Here is a 9,754-nt window from a genome sequence, read left to right as displayed (position 1 = left end):
CCGTCATATTCTCCGGATCTGAACACATGCTACTCTTTTTTGTGGGGTTATATTAAAGGCAAGGTGTACAGCAATAACATCAAAACCATGGCTGAACTGAAAACAACCATTCAGGAGGTCATCGATAACATCGATGCTCCGACACTTCAATGGGTCATGCAGAGTTTCGCTATTCATCTGTACCACATCGTCGCCAATGATGGCAGACAAATCGAATGTGTCATAATCGAAATCCGAATATCTGTAGTGACATTTACATGTTGAATAAAGTGTGTGCACAATGTAGTTTGTATTTAATTTACGTTTATTTTCGTATAGTTCAATAATTGTCACCCTGTACTTGGATTGTACTAATAATCCTTACGTGATTTCGCTTATAAATATATTCATTTCATCCATTGACGTTCGTGTCTGACATGAAATTCTAACACACCTATTTCCAAACTTAAATTACGTCTTTTTTTTTCTATTCTCGAAATCATATATGACGGTAGTGTCTGTTCCCGAAAGAACAGTTACCGTGGATGACCATGCAGCTGTGCTAGAAATGAAATGATAATTAAATGGACACCCTAGCTGCAAATAGGGGTTGATGTACTTCATTGGGGACATGTTGAAAACGTGTGCCCCGACCGGGACTTGAACCCGGGATCTTCTGCTTACATGGCAGACGCTCTATCCATCTGAGCCACCGCGGGCACAGAGGATAGTGCGTCTGCAGGGATTTATCCCTGCAGGGATGGTTAAAATATGGCTTCCCGGAACCGCACACGCTATGCCCGAACTCGTACTGGGCTTGGTAGATTAATCTGCCACGAGTAATTATGATGGGCAAACATTTATTAGGCGCCTACGAATGTAGTGGTGTGGACATGTTGGGAATGTGGATCGCACGAGGAGCGTGCAAGGGATAAGTCCCTGCAGACGCACTATCCTCTGTGCCCGCGGTGGCTCAGATGGATAGAGCGTCTGCCATATTCTCGAAATCTTTAAACAGAATGTAAATTTAAAATTGACAAACTGGAATAACTCGGTTATTTCAAGGACAGCTCCTTGCCAGACGGCCTGTAGCGTGCATTTCACTGCCTCCAAACAATCGCCACTTGCGACTTTAGTGGCCTCAAGCGAGCACTCATTGGAGGGTAGGGCGGAGGTCTGCTTTGTTTCCTACGAAAGCAGATTCTGCCTGTCAGTGATGGCAGCATGTTGGTTAGGAGGAGGAGACCAGTTCAGGACCCGCAACCAACCTGTATTGCGCGCTATACACACTTGACTTGCACCTGGAACTATGGTCTGTGCTGCGATTTCTTATGAGAGCAAGTGACGTTGAAGGACACGATTTGGAAATTCATATTAAATGGTGATTTGGGATTTGCTCCTACGAGAGATCTCCGGCCAATGGCGCCAAAAATTGTTGAAAAATTTACTATTACCATGGCTACAAATGCTGGATGCTCTGTGAGGTCTTAAAATAGTGGATGATCTTTGTCACAACAGCTGAGCATTCCACGGTCCACCGTTGTTTTGGGGAGCAGTGGAACAATCTCTAGTGTCGTTGCAGGCCGTTGTGGATGCAGATGATAGTTACGTGGATCAACATTTGAAGGGCTTATTTCAATATTGGTACAAGTCCATTTTTGTTCATTCTGAGATACAAAGTACTAAAGTTAAATGAGCGCTGAAAAATCTTCAGTTGAGATAGCAGAAATATTCAAGCATATGACTTCTTGCTAGAGATGTATCTTTCTTTCTGTTTGTTTGGACCATTATGTCAGAAGCATTATAGACAGAAAAGTGGAGGTAATGGACTTGTACCAAGCCCTTCATTTGTAACCTGGAATTTAGACATGGTGCGCAGTTTCCTTCTCATGTTGAAATTAAAATGTTAATTATTTCCCTGTCGCATGCCCGTAAAAATGTCGACACAAAGTTTCATTGTCCTGAGATGACTTGTTTATCATGCAGTCCTTATAAAGTAGCAAAAATTTAAGTGTAACCACGCTGCACTACCCAACCACAATATTAGTGAACTTGGTCTCCCGCGGACGTTATCGGAAATACGCGATGACGATGACGTCACAGTAAAGAACTAGAAAGGTGATTAAGGAGAACGCATCGCTCTGGCAATGCTTTCAGGTCAGTTATGAAATGGTTTAACGTGCCTTAGTGAAATATCGACCCTAGTGCAGTTCAAATGGTTCAAATGGCTCTGAGCACTATGGGACTCAACTGCTGAGGTCATTAGTCCCCTAGAACTTAGAACTAGTTAAACCTAACTAACCTAAGGACATCACAAACATCCATGCCCGAGGCAGGAGTCGAACCTGCGACCGTAGCGGTCTTGCGGTTCCAGACTGCAGCGCCTTTAACCGCACGGCCATTTCGGCCGGCCCTAGTGCAGTCTGATGCTTCCTACAATCATGAATGCCCCAGTGAGTGGGAAACAGACGAAGGTTCCGCGGGAGTGGACACATTCTGGTGAAAAAGAACTTATATTCAGAGATGTACAATTTTGATAGGAAGAAATAAGTAAAATCAGGTAATGATAGCTGTACAGTAAACAATCTTGAGGGCGGCTGATATTGTGGGGACGTCAAAAAAGGACAGTAAAATACATTTTCAAAGACTAATGAAGCTGAAGATAACGTAGGAAAACTTGAAACACCTAAAATCAAAGGCGATCTAGGAAAGTAGTTTGTGTACATGACTTCGATAAAGCATTATGATACTGTACTGAGAGCAGAAGAAGAAATTCCGAGCTTTGAGAATCCACTTACATTAAAAGAAAGAAAAGCTGCAGGAGCCAAGGGAAACATTACATAAAATTTTGAAAGAAATGATAGTTCGTTTAAAAAAGTGTCAAAATAACAGAAATATCATAAGGAAACGTTCCGACAATGTTTCAAAGCATACAGAATATTGGAAAGCAATCAGAACTAATGAAAATGGGGCAAAAGGGGCCAATGGTATTCATGAACGCATTATCCAATGAAGAACTGCTGGCAACATGAAGAATTTCGGGGTGTAATGACTAATAGTAGTGCAGGAGCAATAGCTATCGTTGTCTAAGCTGGAGGAGCAGTGTGTTTCATACAGGGAACAATGTTAATTTGCGACTCGAAATCTAAATTCCAAAATTATCACGATGTTATGAACGGACGTAACTATCACAAATGGTTATGAAAGAAACTGATTCATCACATACCAGCCGATAGTGCTGTTGTGCTTGATAACACACAACATCATATTGTTTAAACTAATAAAGCCCCCACTGCTGCAGGTCGCAAAAATTGCATACCTGAATGGCTCTTTCAGAACAAAACCAATTTTGAGCCAGGGTTAAAAAGAAATGAGATTTTGACTATTTCGCATTATAATAAGCCAAAGTTCGTTTTTTAATTACATGCAGTTTTAAAGTGTAAGGTATATGCTGTGCTAGATTGCAATGAACCAAAAATTTCAGAAAAAATATCCTTCCATTCTACGCTAACACAAATAATCAAAGTGTCTTTACCTAAGATTACCCAATATTATTTGGTAAAAACTTCCAAACATTTGAAAAGGAATTGAAAATTAATATTGGAACAGGGATGGGTTAATAGAAGGAGCAATAGACAATATAATAATCAACGTTGGTCTGAAGAGTGAAGGTGAATATGCAACTATAATGCCAGTGATATGGAAAGTGACAGAGCAGATGAAACTGGAACGATTTCCACTGAAAAGCATACAGTTGATGAAGAATTTGGCACCTACCCCTTATGTTATGGACCATCCACTGCATAATTCTAATTCCCAAAAGTGAGTGCAGTTTACATTGCATAACTGTAGTTCAAATGGTTGAAATGGGTCTGAGCACTATGGGACCTAACGTCTGAGGTCATCAGTCCCCTAGAACTTAGAACTACTTAAACCTAAGGACATCACACACATCCATGCCCGAGGCTGGATTCGAACCTGCGACCGTAGCGGTCTCGCGGTTCCAGACTGTAGCGCCTAGAACCGCTCGGCCACTTCGGCCGGCTAACTGTAGTAGTACAATCCTGCCTTTCCTCTGAAACCCCTATTACGAGCTAACTCATGAAAAGCCAGCCGAAGATCTCTCACTCCCAGGTGCAAGAATGCTTTTGGTAACTAATATTTCATATATAACTGAACTGTACTTGTATAACAGAGTCAGTGGGATCTGCAATGACTAATATGAATGTTAAAAATCTTGATATGCTTCTTAAGTTAACTAAATGCAATGCACTTTTTAATCAAGGTCTTTCACATATTTTAAAAGTATTTTCCTTGTTGTAAAAAGATTGGCGTGAAATGAAGCCTATGTGATTCTGTGTATAAATTATTTGATGTTCATCAAAAAAAAAAAAAATGAAAAATCAGATGCTTAGGAACTTGTAAATTATTTCGAACTATTGGTTGTTGTTGTTGTGGTCTTCAGTCCTGAGACTGGTTTGATTCAGCTCTCCATGCTACTCTATCCTCTCCATGGTACTCTACCCTCCACGCTGCCCTCCAATACTAAATTGGTGAACCCTTGATGCCTCAACACATGTCCTACCAACCGATCCCTTCTTCTAGTCAAGTTCTGCCACAAACGTCTCTTCTCCCCAATCCTATTCAATACTTCCTCATTAGTTATGTGATCTATCCATCTAATCTTCAGTATTCTTCTGTAGCACCACATTTCAAAAGCTTCTATTCTCTCCTTGTGTAAGCTATTTATCGTCCATGTTTCACTTTCATACATGGGTACACTCCATACAAATACTTTCAGAAATGACTTCCTGACACTCAAATCTATACTCGATGTTAACAAATTCCTCTTCTTCAGAAACGCTTTTCTTGCCATTGCCAGTCTACATTTTATATCCTCTCTGCTTCGACGATCATCAATTATTTTGCTCCCCAAATAGCAAAATTCCTTTACTACTTTAACTGTCTCATTTCCTAATCTAATTCCCTCAGCATCACCCCACTTAATTCGACTACATTCAATTATCCTCGTTTTGCTTTTGTTGATGTTCATCTTATACCCTCCTTTCAAGACACTATCCATCCCATTCGACTGTTCTTCCAAGTCCTTTGCTGTCTCTGACAGAATTACAATGTCAACGGCGAACCTCAAAGTTTTTAATCCTTCTCCATGGATTTTAATACCTACTGCGAATTTTTATTTTGTTTCCTTCAGTGCTTGCTCAATATACAGATTGAATAACATCGGGGAGAGACTACAACCATGTCTCACTCCCTTCCCAACCACTGCTTCCCTTTGGTGTCCCTCGACTCTTATAACTGCCATCTGGTTTCTGTACAAATTGTAAATAGCCTTTCGCTCCCTGTATTTTACCCCTACCACCTTTAGAATTTGAAAGAGAGTATTCCAGTCAACATTGTCAAAAGCTTTCTCTAAGTCTACAAATGCTAGAATCGTAGGTTTGCCTTTCCTTAATCTAGCTTCTGAGAAAAGTCGTAGGGTCATTATTGCCTCATGTGTTCCAACATTTCTACGGAATCCAATCTGATCTTCCCCGAGGTCGGCTTCTACTAGTTTTTCCATTCGTCTGTAAAGAATTCGCGTTAGTATTTTGCAGCCGTGACTTATTAAACTGATAGTTCGGTAATTTTCACATTTGTCAACACCTGCTTTCTTTGGGATTGGGATTATTGTATTCTTCTTGAAGTCTGAGGGTATTTCGCCTGTCTCATAGATCTTGCTCACCAGATAGTAGAGTTTCGTCAGGACTGGCTCTCCCAAGGCTGTCAGTAGTTCTAATGGAATGTTATCTACTCTCGGGTACTTGTTTCGACTCAGGTCTTTCAGTGCTCTGTCAAACTCTTCACGCAGTATTATATCTCCCATTTCATCTTCATCTACATCCTCTTCCATTTCCATAATATTGTCCTCAAGTACATCGCCCTTGTATAGACCCTCTATATACTCCTTCCACCTTTCTGCTTTCCCTTCTTTGCTTAGAACTGGGTTTCCATCTGAGCTTTTGATATTCATACAAGTGGTTCTCTTTTCTCTGAAGGTCTCTTTAATTTTCCTCTAGGCTGTATCTATATTACCACTAGTGAGATAAGCGTCTACATCCTTACATTTGTCCTCTAGCCATGCCTGCTTAGCAATTTTGCACCTCCTGTCGATCTCATTTTTGAGACGTTTGTATTCCTTATTGCCTGCTTCATGTACTGCATTTTTATATTTTCTCCTTTCATCAATTAAATTCAGTCTTTCTTCTGTCACCCAAGGATTTCTACTAGCCCTTGTCTTTTTACCTACTTGATCCTCTGCTGCCCTCACTACTTCATCCCTCAAAGCTACCCATTCTTCTTCCACTCAGTGCTCTGTCAAACTCTTCACGCAGTATTATATCTCCCATTTCATCTTCATCTACATCCTCTTCCATTTCCATAATATTGTCATCTGCAGAGCTAGTAGGCATGTAAGCTTGTACTACTGTAGTAGGCGTGGGATTCGTATCTATCATGGCCACAATAATGCGTTCACTATTCTGTTTGTAGTAGCTTACCCGCATTCCTATTTTCCCTCATTCCTGTCAATTGTCCTCTTATGCTCTCCCTGAAACTCTGTACAACCTCTGGTTTAGTCAGTTTATCCAGGTCCCATCTCCCTAAATTCCCACCTTTTTTTCAGTTTCTTCAGCTTTAATCTACAGGTCATAAACCAATAGATTGTGGTCCGAATACACATCTGCCCCTGGAAAGGTCTTACAATTTAAAAACTGCTTCCTAAATCTCTGTCTTACCATTATATAATCTATCTGAAACCTGTCAGTATCTCCAGGATTCTTCCGCGTATACAATCTTCTTTTATGATTCTTGAACCAAGTGTTACCTATGATTAAGTTGTGCTCCGTGGAAAATTCTACCAGGCGTTTTCCTCTTTCATTTCTTAGCGCCAATCCATATTCACCTGCTACGTTTCCTTCTCTCCCTTTTGCTACTGCTGAATTCCAGTCACCCATGACTATTAAATTATCGTCTCCCTTTACAATCTGAATAATTTCTTTTAATTCATCATACATTTCTTCAATATCTTCGTCATCTGCAGAGCTAGTTGGCATGTAAGCTTGTACTACTGTAGTAGGTGTGGGATTCGTATCTATCTTGGCCACAATAATGCGTTCACTATGCTGTTTGTAGTAGCTTACCCGCATTTCTATTTTCCTATTCATTATTAAACCTACTCCTGCATTACCCCTATTCGATTTTGTGTTTATAACCCTGTAGTCACCAGACCCGAAGTCTTGTTCCTCCTTCCACCGAACTTCACTAATTCCCACTATATCTAACTCTAACCTATCCATTTCCCTTTTTAAATTTTCTAACCTACCTGCCCGGTTGAGGGATCTGACATTCCACGCTCCGATCCGTAGAACGCCAGTTTTCTTTCTCCTGATAACGACATCCTCTTGAGTAGTCCCCGCCCGGAGATCCGAATGGGGGACTATTTTACCTCCGGAATATTTTAGCCAAGAGGACGACATCATCATTTAACCATAGAGTAAAGCTGCATGCCCTCGGGAAAAATTACGGCCGTAGTTTCCTCTTGCTTTCAACCGTTCACAGTACCAGCACAGCAAGGCCGTTTTGGTTAGTATTACAAGGCCAGATCAGTCAATCATCCAGACTGTTGCCCTTGCAGCTACTGAAAAGGCTGCTGCCCCTCTTCAGGAACCACATGTTTGTCTGGCCTCTCAACAGATACCCCTCCGTTGTGGTTGCACCTACGGTACGGCTATCTGTATCGCTGAGGCACGCAAGCCTCCCCACCAACGGCAAGGTCCATGGTTCATGGGGGGGTGTAGTGGTAGACCTGGACATAACAGTGCTTGTAAGGATGTTCTTTGCAAAGCTTTTTGCATCTTCTCTTGTGTAGCATATTGGCCACACTCATGAAAGATACACCAGGGTGGAAGTGAGTTGCAACAGAGCCAGCCACAGGCAGGCAAGAGTGTTATGCATTTAAAGCGAATCCTGCTTCGGGCAAGGATGTGTGTGATGTCACTAGGTTGGTTAGGTTTAAGTAGTTCCAAGTTCTAGGGGACTGATGACCTCACAAGTTAAGTCCCATAGTGCTCAGAGCCAACCATTTAAAGCGAAACACTGCCAACAGGCATTGTGGACAGCGTCGGCTGGATGTTGTATACCAACAGCCAACGTGAAATGCGCTAGCGACAGATGGAAGCCCTTCCTCACTTGCCACCATGGAAGTGCTTAGGGTATGTAACCTTAAGCAATAATGAACATAGTCTGGACTGCATTAGTACTCAGACATTTGCGTACTCATCTCAGTATCACAGCCTACACTAAGAGCCTATGACACTTGGATTGACATCCTGGAATGCAGTATGGGGTCCCCTTCTCGACGACAGGATGGGGCAGCCTGACCTGATTCGCAAGGATTTTCGCCGCCAAAGCAGAAAGACGCTCGTTCATTGGAGGGAGGTCACGGCCGCCTCTGCGGTATCAGCAGGTGCGCTGCAGCGCTGTCATCATGGAAACAGCCAGAGACGTCGCTGGCAGAGGCATTTGAGTGACACCACATTCGGCCACACTCTTTTCTCTGTCAGCAATGCTGGATGTCTATTGTTTTGCAGGAGAGGCAACTGGACACCTCTATGAAGCTGTTCCTGATGTACAGGGTGATCTAAAAGTCAGTATAAATTTGAAAACTTAATAAAGCACGAAATAATGTAGATAGAGAGGTAAAAATTGACACACATGCTTGGAATGACATGGGGTTTTATTAGAACCGAAAAAAGCTCACTAAATGTCTGACAGATGGCACTGGACATCAAAACTGCTACCTTGACGGGTGAGAGGTACGCCGATATGTTACAGAATCGCATCATCCCCAGCCTGGCTGATAAACACCTGCTGGAACGTACGATGTTTATGCAGGATGGCGCTCCACCCCATATTGCTAGACGCGTGAAAGATCTCTTGCGTGTGTCGTTTGGTGATGATCGTGTGCTCAGCCGGCACTTTCGTCATGCCTCCCAGGTCCCCAGACCTCAGTCCGTGCGATTATTGGCTTTGGGGTTACCTGAAGTCGCAAGTGTATCGTGATCGACCGACATCTCTAGGGATGCTGAAAGACAACATCCGACGCCAATGCCTAACCATAACTCCGGACATGCTTTACAGTGCTGTTCACAACATTATTCCTCGACTACAGCTGTTGTTGAGGATTGATGGTGGACATATTGAGCATTTCCTGTAAAGAACCTCATCTTTGCTATATCTTATTTTGTTATGCTAATTATTGGTATTCTGATCAGATGAGGCGCCATCTGTCGGACATTTTTTGAACTTCTGTATCTTTTTGTTTCTAATAAAACCCCATGACATTCCCAGTATGTGTGTCATTTTGTACCTCTCTATCTACACTCCTGGAAATTGAAATAAGAACACCGTGAATTCATTGTCCCAGGAAGGGGAAACTTTATTGACACATTCCTGGGGTCAGATACATCACATGATCACACTGACAGAACCACAGGCACATAGACACAGGCAACAGAGCATGCACAATGTCGGCACTAGTACAGTGTATATCCACCTTTCGCAGCAATGCAGGCTGCTATTCTCCCATGGAGACGATCGTAGAGATGCTGGATGTAGTCCTGTGGAACGGCTTGCCATGCCATTTCCACCTGGCGCCTCAGTTGGACCAGCGTTCGTGCTGGACGTGCAGACCGCGTGAGACGACGCTTCATCC

General features: G+C 42.4%; 1 non-coding gene across 1 annotated transcript; it reads right to left on the bottom strand.

Moving 5' to 3' along the window:
- Positions 1–624: 624 nt before the first annotated feature.
- On the bottom strand, positions 625–699 carry Trnat-ugu (transfer RNA threonine (anticodon UGU)). Its single transcript has one exon. It is a non-coding gene; the product is annotated as a tRNA-Thr (tRNA).
- Positions 700–9,754: the final 9,055 nt, after the last annotated feature.

This window comes from Schistocerca nitens, chromosome 7, assembly GCF_023898315.1.
Source record: "Schistocerca nitens isolate TAMUIC-IGC-003100 chromosome 7, iqSchNite1.1, whole genome shotgun sequence".
Taxonomy (NCBI): domain Eukaryota; kingdom Metazoa; phylum Arthropoda; class Insecta; order Orthoptera; family Acrididae; genus Schistocerca; species Schistocerca nitens.
Note: the sequence above shows the minus strand (reverse complement) of the source record. Positions and strands in the feature narration are given on the sequence as shown.